The sequence below is a fragment of the Salmo salar genome, chromosome 12 (genome assembly GCF_965601325.2).
Source record: "Salmo salar chromosome 12, fSalSal1, whole genome shotgun sequence".
NCBI lineage: Eukaryota > Metazoa > Chordata > Actinopteri > Salmoniformes > Salmonidae > Salmo > Salmo salar.
In genome coordinates, this window is record NC_138302.1 from 48,691,836 (window position 1) to 48,710,643 (window position 18,808).

The window sequence follows — 18,808 nt, forward strand, 5'->3', positions numbered from 1 at the left end:
CGGTGCACTACATCCAGAGAACCTGCAACAACATTTCGCTCCTCCTCCGGGACTATTGCCCTGCAAATGTCCTTCACTCTTGCTTTGATGTTCTCGTCAGATTTTTCTGCTATTCCATAAATTCGCAGATTCCATCTCCGACTATACCGGTCATTCTCGTTTACCTTTGACTCCATTTCAGTTCTCCTGCTTTCCAACCTGAATTTTCAATGTTGCGTTCTGCTGCTTCAGAGTTTTTACTCCTCAGCAGTGAAAACAATCGATTTCTTCAGGTTAACGATACTGATAGTGTTCTTTTTTACCAAATCCATGATGTCATCTGCGCTCTCTTTGATTTTTGCAGTGAGGATGCGGACGATGTTGTCCTGTAGGCTGGCTCATTTACGGTTCACTTCTCAGCTTCTTTGGAAGTTGCTCCTTGGTTGGGGTATTCGGGTATGAATCAAATTCACCCCCCCCCCCCCCCCCCCCCCTTTTTTTACACTGCAAGCATATGTGTGAGTTTCAACAATGCCTCTTTTCTCCTTGGAAGTTTCAACCAACCATTATCTCAGCAACAGTTTGGTCATGTCCTGATTCCATGCTACTAGCTATGAAGACGTTAGCAGGCTAACTTCACTACACACGCGGAAACTTTTCGATAGCTAGCTTGTTCGTTGGAAATCAGCAAAAATATATTTCAATGGTTTGATTAATTACAAAATAGCTACATTGTACGGTTAGATATCATTTTTTTTGGTGAAAAAAAACAAATTGCAACTGCAGTCTAAAACTATAAACTTTGTGAGAAAACCCTAAAATTCTTCCTCCCCGGTTATTTTCTAGTTACAGAATCAGCGCGCGCTCTGGAAAGACAGCAGTAGGGTGCAAAGACAGTTTGCCAGTTACAGCAGCGCGTCCCCTGAACGATAACGAAAAGGTAATGTTAGGTGAGAAGCCTGACCACGGAGACGGGGGTGAGAAGGTAATTCAAACAAAAATAAGTACAGTGCCATCCTAGAGTCTTCTTGAAGAGTTGGGTTTAGAGCTACAAGACCAGGGCCAGTGTTTATCAAATGTATGAATGCTAATCTAGGATCAGGTCCTCTGTCCATAATAATCTGATTTATTATGATCTAAAAGGCAAAACAGATCCTAGATCAGACTCCTATTCTGAGATGCTTGATAACACAGTCCCAGAAAGTTATTTTCCTCAAACTGTAGTTTTAGGCTCTTCTAATCACATCTAGTGGATAAATAGAGTACTAACCTATTGCCCTGGTCTACTTATTACACTACATTTATATGGACAGCAATACATGCATAACTACTCAGACTGTGTTTATAGTACAGTATAGTATTAAAGAGAGAGACTGGTGTAGAGTGATACTATCTCTGCTTTGGAGGCTTTAGACCTGTTTCTCTCCTTCCTTCAGACCTCTGTCTCTTCAGGACCACTCTAGCCCAAGGCCCCAGAGGCCAGTCTCAGCTGCCAGAAGCCAGACTCTTCACAGGGCCAGCTCAGCCACCAGAGGATAACGGGGCCCTGGTCAACATGGAACTTCTTGGGTAAACCACAACACACCGCAGATGCATTCAAAATAAGCTCTTTATTGTTTAGAGATCAATGTCTGATATACTATGAGGATGGGGCTTACTATCAAGCATGTCAGTTTTATTACGATATTTATAAACCCATGAATTATGGTCATCTTGGTCTAAAGGACATCCACTTCTTTGTGTACGCATAGAATGACAAAGAACTTATACCTGACCAAGATGGCTGCCATTGTCAGCATTTTCTAGAGTTATGAAGGTTTATGACATAGGCCACTCTATATTTATAGAATATTGTCTCTCTATGTGTGTACTGATGGCTGCTTCTTCTTCACAGGTTGCCTAACATTGGCAACACATGCTTCCTAAACGCCACCCTGCAGTGTCTCCTGGTCCTGCCTTCCTTCTCAAAGGAAATCCTACGCCAGGAACAACTCTGGAGCTCCTCCCCCTTCTCCAACCTGCTCAGGTAAGGGAAGGCTAAAAAGCATACACAACCCCACCCACCCAATTTTTTGTGGTCATAAATTAAAGAAGGAACACACTCTTTTCACGCCACTTCTATAGAAAGTGATTTTCGTAGCAGGTTAGGAAAGCGTTTTCGCTAACCCGAACCACTTCATATTCCGCTGTGTATTGCAATTATTTATTTGTTTCCTATTTCTATTTATTTATTTTCAAAAGCAGACCTCATGTGGAAGGTCAAGTACTCCTTGTCGGGATATGATTTGAAGTATCTGGGGGACACGCAACAGGTAACTGAGAGCACTACTCTCTTCTGAACAAGCACTCTTTTTGCAAAGGTTCATTTTATCTCAATAATTGGATTTTATCTTGGTATTTTTCTTTTTCATCATAGGACGCACACGAGTTACTTGTGAATATGCTGTGCCAGCTGAAGGAGGAGGGCATGATACTGAAGACGCTCGGGGTGAACTATACCTGCCCTGTTTCCCAGGTAAGAGCTCCCGTTGGTTGTAATGTATCTACTGGTAACATGATCTTTCTACAAATAATATTACAAAACACATGGCATAACATTGTAGAGACCTGAAACAGAAACCTGATGCATTTTTCTTCTTTGTCCTGCTTTTGAAGCTGTGGGCGTGAGTCGTCCACTAGAGAGGACTACGATCACCTCTCATTGGACTTCAGCTCTGAGCGCACCTTGCTAAGCAGCCTAGCACTCACTTTCAAAGTCAGCACGTAGGGCTCAGCCCTGGGTGTAGAGACTAATACCCAGGGAAAGCTGCCCACTGCCTTAGAATACGGTATCTTATTATTGAAGTGGTATCACTCATTTTGTAATGCTTTTGTTTCTAACCCAGGGCGAAAAGGTTGAATTCACATGTGATGGCTGCAAAGGCTTCTACCTACGCCTCAAAGGTGGAGCAGTTCCACACACTGCCTCTGTGAGTTGCCCCTTTATAACCTCTCATAGGACTGGCAGTGTTTAATGAAATGAGTGGTCATTGTGTCCTGAGCCTTTCGGAGTAGTTACCTTCCTGAGCATTTTGTAGGACTTAGGGATGAGCACCACCGAACAGATTTCACTCATCTGTTATTTTGTTGACTGGTTTCATTGTCTGTCTGTTCATCTCTTTTCCTCTCTGTCTCTGGGCAGTGTGTTGGTTCTGCATCAGAAGAGGTTTGGAGGACCTGGGGGGTTGGAGAAGCTGGAGGCTCCTCTTTTGTTTCCTTAGGAGCTGAGGCTCTCCACCCTCTGTGGGGACATGGTGCCACCCCTGCACAGTGTCAGCCCACAGGCCCTGACCAACCAGGCCCCCAATATCCAGGTGTCCATCCCCCAGACCCTCGCCAGCCAAGTCTCCAGCCCACCTGGAGAGGCCAAAGATAGCGCCCTCTGCTGTTCAGGTAGGTCATGGCACCACAACACTATTCTTGCGCCAAAACCACACAAGCCACCTACTCCCAAAATGGTCCTGCAGACAGAGAAGCTATAAGCTACAAATTAAAATGTTTCTCAGACATCTTCAGTGATGTATGGGAGCTGTTTTAGACCAGAGCAATTCAGACAAGCGACCACGTTTTCACAGCTCTTTATATGTATATTTGACCCCTCAGATTCAAATGACCAGGAACCAGGGAAAGTGCTGTGGACAGCCTCAGTGGTGAGGAGAGAGAGTGAAACCAGGAATGAAAAATAAGTTATGACAGAACACTGAGATAGTTATGAGGAGTACACGATATAGTGCACCTTCTGCAGTAGACTAGTAATGTAGTAGACTAGACAGTGTGGTTGACTGTAGAGGAAATCCAATCCAATGATCACATGTGTTTTCTTACAGAAGCAGCAGCCAGTGAAGTCAGTGAATGGCTACTACCAGCTGACTGGCGTAGTCTCTCATTTGGGAGGCTCCAAACTCCGGTAAGTAAATACCTTAAAACACACATGCAGATGCACAGTACATTTGGCATAGGCTGAAACCCAAATCCCTCCCTTCTCCTCTGCTCTCAATTTGCGCATTCACATGCGCCTCTGCCATATACACAAGTATCCCAAAGCTGAGGGAGTGAAAATTATTGCGGGTGAAGGCCAGGGATAATAATAATTTGTAGACTGCAAATTGACCGTAAGAAGCCCAAACAGATATCATATTTGACTAATTTCAAACCTTGCTTACATTTGTGTACAATCACATATCTCTTTATTGTGCGTGGGAATACTTTGGATCAGATTTCCAAAATGAAAATCACTTGGAACTGATTTGCTGGTGTTTTTACAGTCTTTTAACAATTACATTTTTTTTGCTCAGAAAACATGGGGGGGGGCAAATAAAATCACCCGTGGGCCAAATTCATCCCACGGGCTGCCAGTTGGGGAACCCTGATGTAGGGGATAATTAGACCCTCCAATAGCCACTTCAGCCAAGCGAGCAAGGCTGCAGGCTTCAGAGCGAAGTGCCATCCTGACAAGCACTGCAATATGTTTAGAGTTCGCGCAATTTAATTCAAAGGAATGGAGAGGCATGCCTAATTATATGCCACGTGTATATTTCTTTATCTCTGATTTCCAAACTTGACACATGTAACAGATAAAATACCTTCCAAATGAACTGTTTAACTGTTATAACACACTCCATTACCCACAAGAGCCTGACCTTTGACCTCGAGTCTGTCTGTCTTTGTTCCACAGGGCACTACATTAGTGACATCTTGAATGCCAGTGGAAACTGGTTCTGCTGTAACGACAGCCAGGTGTCAATGTCCAATGAAGCCACTGTGCTGAGGACCAGAGCCCGGAGTGTTTACCTCCTCTTCTATATCTTCAGGTACTGCTTACTCTCGCCATCTATATTCTTGTGTTGCTACATATGTGTACTGTATGTACAGTAAGTGGTTCCTTTCACCCTTCAGGGCAGGAGAGCAGGAGGCCCCAGCACACAGGGCCACCAGCCCCAGCCTCGACAAGGGCAGCAGCTGGACCAGCCTCCACACCCCAAGCCCAACCTCAAAACCCTCAGCCCAGCCTCAATAGGGGTAGTACCAGGCCCAGACTAAACACCCCCAGCCCAGCCTCAACAGGGGCAGCACTGGCCCAGCCTCAACACCTCCATGTTTGCCCCTCTTCATGTTTTTCCTTGACAACATTCCCACTGCTGTGTAAAAAAAAATAATACTTAAGGAATCAGACTTCCAACCCCTACTACAAAAAATGATGACTGGTCTGTCAATCATGCGGCTCAAGGGAAACTTAATCTTCAACACTAGCATGAGCATCCTTTTCAGTAGCGTATGTCATAAATATCTGCCCTTGTTTTGACTACTTCACCTAATGTATAAAGCGCATGTAAATAAAGGAATAAAGTATACACACTAAATGTAGAACGTAAATGTGGTGGATAGAGTGTCTGATTATTTAGAGGGTATAACATCCCTTCTATTTGGTTAGGTTTGAAATCCTCCTGTTGTGAAATACACTGTGGTGTATAACCTTACTCAGCATGGTCACACCGGATGCACTGCAATATTCAACATTGAATCAGGTCCCCAGGATATCGGGAGATGACTTGTGCATGCCATGCAATTTCAATAAAGAAAAACAAATTTAAGATAATTCTGTTAACTCTTTCAGCTCAGAAAGATTTATCGTCTGGGATTCAGGCTGGTCCTAATAGGAAACGCGACAAAGGGAAGCAGCTGGGCAGCTGATGTTATGGAGCCTTCTAGCCCTCAATCAGGTCTGGAGGAGGAATGCCACATAAAGATTCAGAGATGCTATGAGTATATTTTTAAATTACTCTCCAGTTGTATTTACCATTTGAATAAATACAGACATGAAAATGCTGGGCTACGGATGTAACCTTGGTTCTCTGAGTAGAGTAACAGGTCGCCAAACGACCTATGAGAACTTCTTCCCTTTCACGTGATATCATTGAGATGCTTAATATCAAAGATGTTTACAGTGATGCCACACCCTTACTGTACCCATGTGACCTGTCACTATAAAAGGGGGTGTGATGTGACATACTCTCTTTTCTTCACTCACGTACACTCCCCTACGTATTTATTTTGACAGTGAAGCTAAACTTTTAATTTGGCTCTATACTCCAGCATTTTGGATTTGAGAAACTGTTTCATATGACTATACAGAATGTCACCTTTTATTTAAAGGTAATGAATGGTAAATCCTGTATTGTGCCAATTTGGAGTAATTTTATTGTAAATAAGAATCGAGTATGTTTCTGAACACTTCTACATTAATGTGGATGCGACCCTGATTACGGATTATCATGAATGAATCATGAACAATGATGAGTGAGAAAGTTAGAGGATCATACCCCCAAGACATGCTAACCTCTCACCATTACCAATAATAGGGGAGGTCAGCATTTTATACCGCTGTAACTTTCTCACTCATCATTATTCACGATTCATTCATGATTATCTTTAATTATGGTATTCTATTCTTATTTACAATAAAAGTGACTCCAAAGTGACACAATACATTATTTATGATTAATTTCTATTACATTACATTTTAGTCATTTAGCAGACGCTCCTATCCAGAGTGACAATTAGTGGATTCATCTTCACATACAGTGCCTTCAGAAAGTATTCACACCCTTACACCTTTTCCACATTTTGTTGTTACAGCCTGATTTTAAAATGGAGTAAATATATTTTTCTCTCACCCAATTACACAAAATACCCCATAATGACAAAGTTAAAACATATTTTTTTAGAAATGTTTGCAAATGTATTGAAAATGAAATAAATTAAGTATTCACACCCTAAGTCAATACTTTGTTGAAGCACATTTGGCAGCGATCACAGCTGGGAGTATTTCTGGGTAAAGCTCTGAGAACTTTCCACACCTGGATTGTGCAGTATGTGCCCATTATTCTTTAAGCTCTGTCAAATTGGTTGTTGATCATTGCTAGACAACCATTTTCAGGTCTTGCCATTGATTTAAGTCATAACTGTAACTTCGCCACTCAGGAACATTCACTGTGTTCTTGGCAATCAACTCCAATGTATATTTATTTGGCTAGTAAGCCACCCATGGAACATCAGATGGCTAGCTAATAGCAAGCCTTTACTAGCAATACAAACCGATTGTCATAGCTAGCTAAAGTTAACCAAATAGATTCTATGTTAGCTAGCAGGCCAGCCATTGAACTTCAGCTGGCTAACTAACAGCAAGCTTTAACTTGGTCTTTTTAAGGCATGTAACGTTAACTCGCTAGCTATTAAAATTAAATTACAATCCATAGAGTAACGTTACTGGCAATACCAACCAATTGTCATAGCTAGATAAAGTTAACCAAATAGGTTCAATGTTAGCAACTAGCAATGCGAAATGGCATTCTGAGAAAACAAGCCAGTCATCTAACCTCCATTAACGTTAGCTAGCTAACAGCAAGCTTTAACTTGGGATCTTTTGTTTAGACATGTCACGTTAACGTTAGCTAAAACATTAACTAAAATCCCTATCCATAGAGTTGTCACTAGCAATAGAAACCGTTTGTCATGGCTAGCTAAAGTTAACCAAATAGGTTCAATGTTTCAGCTGGCTAACTAACAGCAGGCTATACCTAGCAATACAAATTGATTGTCATAGCTAGCTAGCTAGTTAACCAAATAGGTTCAATGTTACATCTGGAGTATTTCTCTTGTCTTATCCGGTGTCCTGTGTGTATTTAAATATGCTCTCTCTAATTCTCTCTTTCTCTCTTTCTGTCTTTCTCTCGGAGGACCTGAGCCCTAGGACCATGCCTCAGGACTACCTGGTATGATGACTCCTTGCTGTCCCCAGTCCACCTGGCCGTGCTGCTGCTCCAGTTTCAACTGTTCTGCCTGCGGCTATGGAACCCTGACCTGTTCACCGGACGTGCTTGTTGCACCCTCGACAACTACTATGATTATTATTATTTGACCATGCTGGTCATTTATGAACATTTTAACATTTTAACATTTTGACCATGTTCTGTTATAATATCCACCCTGCACAGCCAGAAGAGGACTGGCCACCCCTCATAGCCTGGTTCCTCTCTAGGTTTCTTCCTAGGTTTTTGGCCTTTCTAGGGAGTTTTTCCTAGGGAGTTTTTCCTAGCCACCGTGCTTCTTTCACATGCTTTGCTTGCTGTTTGGGGTTTTAGGCTGGGTTTCTGTACAGCACTTTGAGAATATCAGCTGATGTACGAAGGGCTATATAAAAATAGATTTGATTTGATTTGATTTGATTAGGCTATAACTAGCAATGCGAAATGGCATTCTGAGAAAACATCGCTAATGCTACACACATGTAAGTTAATGTTAGCTAGCAAGCCAGCCATCGAACTTCAGTTGACAAACCGATTGTTATAGCTAGCTAAAGTTAACCAAATAGGTTCAATGTCACAGCAAACAATGACCTGTCGATCCGGCAGCGTTTTTTGGGTGGCACGCCGTCAGCGGCACACACTCATCGGTACACTAGCGTTTCTTGAGCTCGACTGAAGACAGAAGAGACAACCAACTTACTAGTTACAGCATCAGCACTCTGGAAAGGCAGTTTGCCAGTTACAGCAGCGCGTCCCCTGAACGATAACGAAAAGGTAATGTTAGGTGAGAAGCCTGACCACGGAGACGAGGGTGAGAAGGTGATGAAGCGTACTTCATGAGCTGGAACCGAAAAACAACTGGAAATTTGGAAAGTTTGAGGTGAGGGAGAAAGTGTGATGGAACAAGTATTAGCATTGTTAAGTATCTTGCTAGCTGGATCGAATTCTCCATTAGCTAGCCATAGAAATGTTGAGCAACATTAGCCAACTTAACGGATCAAATAATTGAGTTTATGTTGTGAAAATTTGCTTGCTAATAAAACCAGACAGCCAACATTATCTAGCTAACGTCACTTCATCAGATGAGCTAACATTAGTAACCTAACCAATTCGCTATAGTATACAACTACTTGCCGTTCTTAGTTGCTTACTGTACCCTGACAATCTCTGAAACTAGTTAACCACTATCTGTTAACTAATGTTTTCCCTCTACAGTATGTGGTTCATTTTCAGATTGAGAGAATTAGGTGAAAATGAGGCATTGCTTGTTGGGGCGGCAGGTAGTGGTTAGATGTCCACAGGCATAAAGTGTACAATGTAATTACGTGCAGTGTAGCCCAAAGAGATTATTTTTGTTGTGTTGAACTTGACAGTAACGTGTGAGGGGGATTATATATTTTTTTTTACTCAGTGAACATTATTTTTGCACACATGTAGCCTTGTGGCCACTATAATAGAGCCTGTTTGTTTCTTTCTATTTTAAGATGTTTTTTCCCCCCCAAGTGCAATATTTAGATGTGTGTGGTCACAAGCGTTCTATTATAAAGGCTGTCATGGCATGGCTAACTACAATATTAGTATTGTTTTTTTCTCAAGACTCATTTGCAGTAGTCTAGGTAACAAATAACATTGGATTGCTTTCTTTACATTTTTTAGCTGTGAGTTAGTTCACATTAACCATTTTTCATTTTACACACAGAGACTGATCATGTAGATCATATTCTTTGTTGTTTAATTAGTTAAAACCTGCACTTCTCCCTTGCAATGATTTTTTGTTGTTGCATGTTTCAGTGCAATAAAACAAAAGTGTCACCTTTTTGGCCCTCACCAGATTGCATTCCTGCAAAAGGTACAGAACGGCAGGTAGTTTCAGTCCAGGGTGGCGTGACAAGGTACAGAACACCAGGCAGGCTCAGGGTCAGGGCAAGCAGAATGGTCAAAACCAGGAAAACAGGAACTATAGAAAAAGACAGGCGCAAGGGGAAAACCGCTGGTAGGCTTGACGGACAAAACAAACTGGAAACAGAGAACACAGGTATGAATACACTGGGGAAGATGGACGACACCTGAGGGAGTGGAGACGAGCACAAAGACAGGAGAAACAGATCAGGGTGTGACAACGGACCTGCACTGAAATGATCAAAATCACCAATTAAAAGGCGCTCTTACCCTCTGTGATTTGCAAATCACCATTAAAAGTTGTCTGTTTACCTTCTGTGTGGTTTGCAAATCACCATTAAAAGGCACCCCTTACCTGATGTGTGGTACCACATATAAACGTTGTCCTGTGGAATCCTCTGGAGAGAACAGCTCATCATCTGGATCACCTTGCTTGCGCATCTGTCTCTAAAAACCCAGTCGGCGTCTCTGTTGTCCCAGTAGAAAGCCAAGGTGAGTTGATGTTACCTAAGAATGTATATAAGTTATATGATAAATTAAAGTATGTTTAAGTTATGGTTATTGTTTGATATGTTATATCATGACAAATAGTATGGCTAAGGTTCATGTTAACAAGGACCCTAGGAACTGTCATGTGTCAATAAGTCAATAATGCCTTTAGGGTTAACGTTAGGGACTTAGTTGATGGACGCTAAAGTTAGACTAGCTAACGTAACGTTAGCCATGTTGGCAGACAACTTTAGGTTTGGCCAACTAACGTTACATGGACAATAAAAGTGCCCTACGAGTTAACATTGTCAAGTTACAAACAGTAACCAGCTAAAAGTTTAAAAATAGTAAAGCAATTTGCTTAGTTAGCTAGCTATGCTAGCTAGTCAACGGTCTTCAGAACAAACTAGCAAGCTGCAGGGATCTCGTGAGTGGCCGTTGGAACTGCATTGTTGTAACGTTAGCTCGGCTAAATTGTAAAGATCAACCTTAAAGCTAGGTTACTTAAAATGATTGCTTCAATTAACTATTTAGCCCTGTTCGCTCACCAACCAAATTGACTGTAATTTATCTAATTTACCTCTCATCCAGCTGCACAGAGGCATCCTCATCACGTTGATAATATTGTAGCATAGCTCTTTGGTGTCGCTTTAATTCAGAGCTGAGACATTTAAATACTGAGTAAAAGGTAATGTGGTCAACAAAAATGAGCACCAATCATAATCGCCATTTCACCAGTTTACGCACCAATAGAATTAACTGTAAATATTTTTAACACTGTTCTGCGATCAGCCACCTCATGTCAAAGATAAAATGTTTTGCTCCACACAGCTGAGGAAACATAGGACTACATCAGTCTAGTATTGGCGTTATATATTCAGTGTAGTATCTGCATGCATAGTAAAACATTTCCACCATCCTTAGACACACACACAAAGAAACATACCATGGAGATTAATTTACATTTAACTTTCCTGTTGTTGCCCTTCTTAGATAACCAGTCTTGCATTGTTTTGTTGTTGACTTAAAGTGATGTTAAACATTCCAGCGTTGATGGTATCATACCGAAAGTTTCCAGGTAAAATGTCCAGTTACTGGAGTAAACGTAGAAATATTCAGAGGGGAGTTGCTCAAGATTTGTAAAAACTAAAGTCATGATCTGTGGAAAGGGAAGAGAGGCATGATTGTTATAAGCAATTTTGTGCAAGTGGCTCTTCCAATGCAGGAGTCAAATAGTAGGGTTTAGCCAGCTGATGTTTGAACACTAAGTGGTAGTGAGGGTGGGGTTAACGAGAGCTTCACTGAGGGCACAGAGGTTGAGCATTGATAAAAGTACAGACGAGGAGGATGATATCAGAAAGTTACTTTCGGATTGGGCTCTTAGGAAACAAATTTTATTAACGAAAGCATAAGATGCCATTATTAGTTACATTGTTTTAGTTTGAACGTGCAGACTGGCACTAAGAACAGAACAGCGGGAACGTTTCCCTAGTCAGCTCCATTATTAGTGCATTGCCCCTTTAAAAAAAATAACTATATTTTGGAGATGATTTCGTTTTCAAATAACGTAAAATGAGTGAGAAAAAGGCCATTCTTGAACATGGGGTGAGACATTGTTACTAATTTGTAAATGAAGCCAGTTTGTTATTTAGAATGACTTATTTCTGTTTTTAGAGGGAGAGAAACCAAAAACTAGTCATCTCATGGGTCTCCCAGTCAAGACCAGCACAAGTATTGAACCAACACAGCTTGCACTGCTATGCACTTTACAACCACTATTGTAAAGTGGTTGTTCCACTGGATATTATAGGTGAATGCACCAATTTGTAAGTCGCTCTGGATAAGAGCGTCTGCTAAATGACTAAAATGTAAAATGTAAATGTGTCTTAGACTGTTGCACCACTCAGGAGCTGTACAATGTGACTGGTTGGGAGTGGCCTACAGTACTACAGTAAGAACAAAATAATCCTAACAAAGACTTTTTAGTAAGTAATACTGAAGTCGTGCACAATTATCAGTTTCTATTTAGGTTTCTATTGCCCATTTATTGTCAGTTAGAGACACAGTAGGACCGAAAAGCATAATCAGTGCTCTTAACTCCCCCTTGCGCTGGTCTGGAGCAATGAAGTGGTGACGCAGGGTACCGTACTAAACCACAAATTACCTCTAAATCCCGCAGCATAATCACACAACTATTAGTGGAGCAACCACTGTTTGTTAGGTCCTGATCTGGCTATGCCAAATGGCTATGGGCTACACTAGTTATTTAGCAGGATTTGCTTAGAATTCTGTGGCATTATTTTATATTATGAAGAATACAATTGAACAAAGCTGAATAAAATTGAAAGGATATTTTCTCGAAACGATGAGGGAGTGCACACGTGGCTATTCTGTGTTGAGCGGTTAACAAAGAAATAGGTACTCCTGTATGCTTAATTTAGAGTTATTAATGTAACTTTAGTTGTTCTACAAACGTTGGGCTATATGTTTAGCTTAGTTTTTTGCGCCCGCTGTACACGCTCAATTTAAGCACTTGATAATGCCTCGAAGTTCACTGCGGCATCTCCTTTGTGTGGCCGTAATGCACCCTAAACAAATGGCCGTAATGCACCCCTCCCTTGGCCTGGAGTTCTGTGTTGTGCCCTTCTCCGTGAGTGCTGCCCGCTCTGTAGCACCTCTCACTCACATGGCTTTCCATCTCTTGATCAGGTCTTTCTCACAGGCTACAAGTGAAGACAGACACATCAGGGACATGTACTTGTCCAATTCCGAGGTTGCATATTGAAGACATTGGAAGAATTCTCCACATTTACTTTTCGTCAGCCAACAAGATTAGTAGGCCTAACAAACAGCAAAAGCCCTAGCCTATGTCAATCTACTCTCTCCCATAGTACAAAAGTCGGAACTATTCTACTCTGTTCGAGAAATAAATATTCCAAACATAGTCTGGGACAACCACTAGCATCAAAAACCTTTGTGTGTAAAAAAAAAAAAAAATCTGGCTGACGCAATAGATCAGAACACTTAGCTTGAAATGTTGATAAACTATTAGGATATTTCTTCACATTATAAGCACACCAATGCAGTAGGCTATAACATAGCAAAAAAAAAAAACAGTAACCACAAATGCGATTATGCATGTAATGCTTTTACTATAAAGGGGTGAAAATGATCTATCGCAAACTTGAAACACACATTTTGCACACAGATCCAGAGAGGTCTGGATAGGGGCCTGAGTGGGTGGGAGGTGGTGAAGGTAGATCGGCTATTCCCAAACTCCCAGGGGTACGCGCAATGCTGTCGGGGGTACGCCAAATAAAACAAATTTGAACAGTCTTTTTAGATTTTCCAACAGGGCTATACATTTGGGTGATGTTTTTCTCTCGCCTGAGTAGCCTTGTTTCACTGCCAAAAATAAAATTAAACCATCTAACTCATGCTTCGTAATAACTACATGTAGCTACATACAGTTGGAGTCGGAGGTTTACATACACCTTAGCCAAATACATTTAAACTCAGTTTTTCACAATTCCTGACATTTAATCCAAGTAAAAAATCCCTGTTTTAGGTCAGTTAGGATCAGTACTTTATTTTAAGAATGTGAAATGTCAGAATAATAGTAGAGGGAATGATTTATTTCAGCTTTTATTTATTTCATCACATTCCCAGAAGTTTAAATACACTCAATTAGTATTTGGTGACGTTGCCTTTAAATTGTTTAATTTGGGTCAAACGTTTTGGGTAGGCTTCCATGAGCTTCCCACAATAAATTGGGTGAATTTTTGCCAATTCCTCCTGACAGAGCGGGTGTAACTGGGTCAGGTTTGTAGGCCTCCTTGCTCACACAAGCTCTTTCAGTTCTGCCCACAAATGGTCTATATGATTGAGGTCAGAGCTTTGTGATGGCCACTCCAATACCTTGACTTTGTTGTCCTTAAGCCATTTTGCCACAACTTTGGAAGTATGCTTGGGGTCATTTGGAAGACCCATTTGCAACCAAGCTTTAACTTCCTGACTGATGTCTTGAGATGTTGCTTCAATATATCCACATAATTTTCCCGCCTCATGATGCCATCTATTTTGTGAAGTGCACCCGTCCCTCCTGCAGCAAAGCACCCCCACATCATGATGCTGCTACCCCCGTGCTTCACGGTTGGGATGGTGTTCTTTGGCTTGCCAGCCTCCCACTTTTTTCTCCAAACATAACGATGGTCATTATGGCCAAACAGTTCTATTTTTGTTTCATCAGACCAGAGGACATTTCTCCAAAAAGTACAATCTTTGTCCCCATGTGCAGTTGCAAACTGTAGTCTGGCTTTTTTATGGCGGTTGTGGAGTAGTGGCTTCTTCCTTGCTGAGCGGCCTTTCAGGGTATGTTGATATAGGACTTGTTTTACTGTGAATATTTTTGTACCCGATTCCTCCAGCATCTTCACAAGGTCCTTTGCTGTTGTTCTGGGATTGATTTGCATTTTTCGCACCCAAGTACGTTCATCTCTAGGAGACAGAACGCATCTCCATCCTGAGCGGCATGACGACTGCATGGTCCCATGGTGTTTATACTTGCGTACTATTGTTTGTACAGATGAATGTGGTACCTTCAGGCTTTTGGAAATTGCTCCAAAGGATGAACCATACTTGTGGAGGTCTTGGCTGATTTCTTTTGATTTTCCAATGATGTCAAGCAAAGAGGCACTGAGTTTGAAGGTAGGCCTTGAAATTCATCCACAGGTACACCTCCAATTGGCTCAAATTATGTCAATTAGCCAATCAGAAGCTTCTAAAGCCATGACATCATTTTCTGGAATTTTCAAAGCTGTTTAAAGGCACAGTCAACTTAGTGTATGTAAACCTCTGACCCACTGGAATTGTGATACAGTGAATTATAAGTGACATAATCTGTCTGTAAATAATTGTTGGAAAAATTACTTGTGTCATGCACAAAGTAGATGTCCTAACCGACTTGCCAAAACTATAGTTTGTTAACAAGAAATTTGTGGAGTGGTTGAAAAACTAGTTTTAATGGCTCCAACCTAAGTGTATGTAAACTTCCAACTTCAACTGTACATATTACCTCAATTACCTTGACACCAGTGCCCCCGCACATTGACTCTGTACCGGTACCCCCTGTATATAGCCCCGCTATTGTTATTTGCTGCTGCTCTTTAAATATTTGTTATTCTTATCTCTTACTTTTTTACAAGTATTTTCTCAAAACTATTGATGGTTAAGGGCTTGTAAGTAAGGTCTACTACACCTGTTGTATTCGGCACATGTGACAAATAAAAATTGGATTTGAAGTCATGACAACATCAAATTCCTTATTATGTAAACCCGATGGCACACTTTTTTTTGGAGGGGGAGGGGGGTTTACAGACAGCCAAGGGCACAATCCAACGCTCAAGACAATTTACAAACGCAGTGCGTGAATTGGACCATATTGGGGTCCTGCCTGAGCAATCGAAATGTAATGAGTACTTTTGGGTGTCAGGGAAAATGTATGGGAGTAAAAAGTACATATATCTTTAGGAATGTACACAACCGTTCATAAATTTGGGGTCACTTAAACATTTCCTTGTTTTTGAAAGAAAAGCAAAATTTTTGTCCCTTAAAATAACTTCAAATTGATCAGAAATACAGTGTAGACATTGTTAATGTTGTAAATGACTATTGTAGCTGGAAACGGCTGCTTTTTTAAATGGAATATCTACATAGGCGTACAAAGGCCCATTATCAGCAACCATCACACCTGTGTTCCAATGGCACGTTGTGTTAGCTAATCCAAGTTTATCATTTTGAAAACCCTTTTGCAATTATGTTAGCATAGCTGAAAACTGTTGTACTGATTAAAGAAGCAATACAACTGGCCTTCTTTAGACTAGTTGAGTATCTGGAGCATCAGTATTTGTGGGTTCGATTACAGGCTCAAAATGGCCAGAAACAAAGAACTTTCTTCTTACACTATTCTTGTTCTGAGAAATGAAGGCTATTCCATGACATAAATTGCCAAGAAACTGAAGACAGGGTTCCCAACGGTGCCTTGAAATCCTTGAAAGGTTTTGAAAATATAAATAGACATGGGTCATTGAAAGTGCTTGAATTTATATATTTTGTGCAAGAATAGAAATGGAAGTTTTTGCGTTTTCAATAAAAAAAAAAACTTAATGTCAGTAATAGGCTACGTTCCGCTGTCTGTGTGTTCTTTTTTCACGCGTCACCTGCCTCGAGAAAGTGCGACGGTCACGTGCGTGCATGAATGATTGAAGTCAAATGATGCAGGTTAAACAGCGGCAAACAAGCGAGAAAGCTAACTTTAAGCGAACCTTCAGCTATGCCTGGAAAATGTAAATTCCAGGACTCGTGGTTCACCAAAGACATTTACGAAGACTGGCTGGTTAAAGATCCACTGGACATCCATATGGCCCGATGCAGAGCCTGCAGCAAATCGAGGGGATTTATACTACTATCTGTACTTACTGGTGGCACAGACGCTGTTTCATCCTTTTCTACACTGAAATTACCCTTGCCTAACGATTGTGTCTGAAGCTGGGCTTGCAGCACAGCTGTCCTCGAAGTTTAGGCGATCGTTCTCCTGTATATTATGAGTACAGCGACTGCAATTAGAAGGCATCATGTTAATGTTACTACTTAGCTTCGGCTGGTGGAGGTCCTGACGAACCACGTCCAGATAAAGCGTCCGGGGTGAAAAAGTTGAATGAAAAAAAAAGTCGAGCGAGGGAAAAACAAAAAATATAAACGGTAATTAAAAAGTAAAAACCGTAAAGTTGTCAGGTAGCAAAGTAAGGTTAGCAACAAAACGCACAGCATCACGTAAACAAGTCTGCAAGTTGTGACCTACAGTATGTGAATACAAATAGGCGATCTCAGTTAGCCAATGCGAGAAAAGCAGTGAATAAAATAAAACAATTGCCTGATCCGCCGATCGAGGCAGTGGCAGTACAGGTAGAGGAGGAAAAGGAGGGAGCCCGCAGCAGCGCGTTGAGACGCAAATTAGTTGAGATGAAGATGACAACTAGCAGCGATCAACCAGACAGCAGCCCGCCAACAGTGGCTTTTATTCCACATCTCGAATTAACCAACTTGTACATGATTTGATTTGCCCTAAGTGTCTAAACACTGAACTGAATATCACCATAAACTTCACCAACCAGTGATTCTGTAATTCTGTCACGATAGAATCAGGGGCGAAAATCTGATATCAACTTTGGAGGGGACAATTACATGACATTTTCTCAAGAGCAATTCCTGAGGGGGACACCAAAAGTTGTGCTGTAACACATAGCCTACATTGTAATATGGTAAATGTATATTGAGGAACCAAAGAAATAAGGTGTTTGCCGTACTCCTAACTACCGGAACCCAAAACTACACAACTAATCACAACAGCAATACCATTGCCTTTAACCAATCTTAGTTCAGTCACCAGTTTAAGTTGAGAGTGGGGGTATCCATGGCATTTTCCCATTATGTTCCTATTTTACAAGTCAAAAAAATTGAGAACCTTTCATAATGTTGCCAAACAAAGACTCAACAAACTTACCTGAGACGCCCTGTCTCTGCCAGTCTGTCCCTGCATATCTGTCCCCAACTTTGCTGTCTGTGTGCCATCTGTTGCCTGCTCTGCCTAATGACATCATTGTGAAACATTTCCATTAGAATTTCATTTCTTTCTTATGAACATTTTTATCAACTAGTCTTTCAGATATTAGGCTACTAGGGTTCTTACTTTGCGTTTTGGTGTACTGAAAAATACTCTGATGTCCGTCTTTTATTTTTCTGCCATTTTTCTACCTGGCTGGCTACACACACACACACACACACACACACACAGTGTGTAGGTTATTTACAGTAGGAGTAGGGCTTCTATCATCTTATCTTTTATCATTCTATTTGGGCTTCGATCTAAAAGCTAGCTAGCAAATGTGAAACGGATTAAAATGACAAGAGTTGACAGCTGTATGAGTTCACCATTTACACAACATATGCTGCAACCTTTTGTAATATTAATAGTTTGTTTCATATTGGCTGGCTTCCAACAATAGCTGAATTTGCAAAGCAAGCGAGCACCAATTCCGTTTCAGTGGCGTTTGCTATAATCTTTGCTACCCGGGTTAAATAAAATAAATAAATAAAAGTTCCCTTGCGACAATTTAGCTTTTGCAACGAGACCATTAAATATACTTAAGACAATGGTAGAAGAGAGTGTAGTTCTGTTCAGTTTGGACTTCAGTTTATCGCTAACCTTATCACAGGGACTTTGAAGCACTAACTTACATCATCTGCATGCTGATCTTGGAATAAATTGACAATAGCAAAGATTCCATCTTTGACGAGGCCACATAAATGGAATAGGTACTAGCTAGCTTAATAGTTAATATTTGCGCGCTAGCTCTGCATATTCAGCTAGTGTGTGTGCGCGATTGACTGGATTAACCTCACGTCAGTTACGTTCATTGAGTGCCTTTCAGACAGTAGACAAGACCCCTCTTTTACCTTGCCAACTAAGGAACTGGCAGTGGATCAAACCATTGTGAGGCAAAGGGTGGGGGGGTCGCAATCTTTTGAAACTTAAAAAC

At 41.1% G+C, this 18,808-nt stretch overlaps 2 long non-coding RNA genes across 3 annotated transcripts; one reads left to right on the top strand and one right to left on the bottom strand.

Moving 5' to 3' along the window:
• The first annotated feature begins 458 nt into the window (after positions 1-458).
• Positions 459-8,033, top strand: LOC106565259 (uncharacterized). Of its 2 annotated transcripts, XR_014379710.1 has the most exons (6): positions 459-1,548; positions 1,874-2,005; positions 2,224-2,291; positions 2,396-2,948; positions 3,161-4,829; positions 4,915-8,033. It is a non-coding gene; the product is annotated as an uncharacterized LOC106565259 (long non-coding RNA). The 2 variants fall into 2 exon arrangements; XR_014379709.1 differs by having other exon boundaries at positions 2,224-2,948.
• Positions 8,034-9,590: 1,557 nt separating this feature from the next.
• LOC106565260 (uncharacterized) lies at positions 9,591-13,282 on the bottom strand. Its single transcript, XR_001319638.3, has 3 exons — positions 10,792-13,282; positions 10,078-10,229; positions 9,591-9,889 (listed from the first exon to the last, which is right to left on the bottom strand). It is a non-coding gene; the product is annotated as an uncharacterized LOC106565260 (long non-coding RNA).
• Positions 13,283-18,808: the final 5,526 nt, after the last annotated feature.